Source organism: Penaeus monodon, chromosome 19 (genome assembly GCF_015228065.2).
Source record: "Penaeus monodon isolate SGIC_2016 chromosome 19, NSTDA_Pmon_1, whole genome shotgun sequence".
In the NCBI taxonomy this organism is placed as follows: Eukaryota; Metazoa; Arthropoda; class Malacostraca; order Decapoda; family Penaeidae; genus Penaeus; species Penaeus monodon.
In genome coordinates this window covers 2800599-2801251 of record NC_051404.1, presented here as the reverse complement: position 1 = coordinate 2801251, position 653 = coordinate 2800599, and positions in this window count along the sequence as shown.

The following is a 653-nucleotide window of genomic DNA, read 5'->3' as shown; positions in this document are numbered from 1 at the left end:
TGTGGGCGAGCTGAAGGCAAGTTGACAGAATAGGTCTGCCATCTAGCGTTGGACGGAGCAAGTAAGAAAGAAGTGTTATGCTGACCCAACTCTCACTCCCATGATCTTGAACTTGGGCGAAGCAGAGAGTTCCTCTTAGCATCATCACCCACTGCATCGCACGCCAGAGCCTGCAGGTGATGTGTCTCGCGATGATGAATGACGTGGTGTGTGTTTATCGGCAGGAACTACACGATACTTGTTCGTGAAGCATCTAGCTTTTTTTTTTAACCAATACAATTCCTTTTTTTATATGCCAAACATTTCACTGTATTTCATCCAACGTTCATTTCACGAATTTCGTGCCATGTGCAAACATGAAGGATGTTGAAATTGGAGTATAAGATAATAGCATCTATTACATGTAACGAAATATCAAACATTTCAACGTGTTAGTTTTAATCTGCGAGTGCATGCAGACCTAACGGCTGTATAACATAGTGCTTTCGAAGCTTGTCTCAATTTTCTAGTGTTCCATATTTATCAACATTTTTATAAAGATCAGATTGTGGTACTCAATAAATACTCTGAGTTTTGACAACAGTTTTAGTGAGCTGCGAAGTTACCAAATTGCATGGTTGGATTGTCCAGTATTTTCCCCATGGCAGCTCATT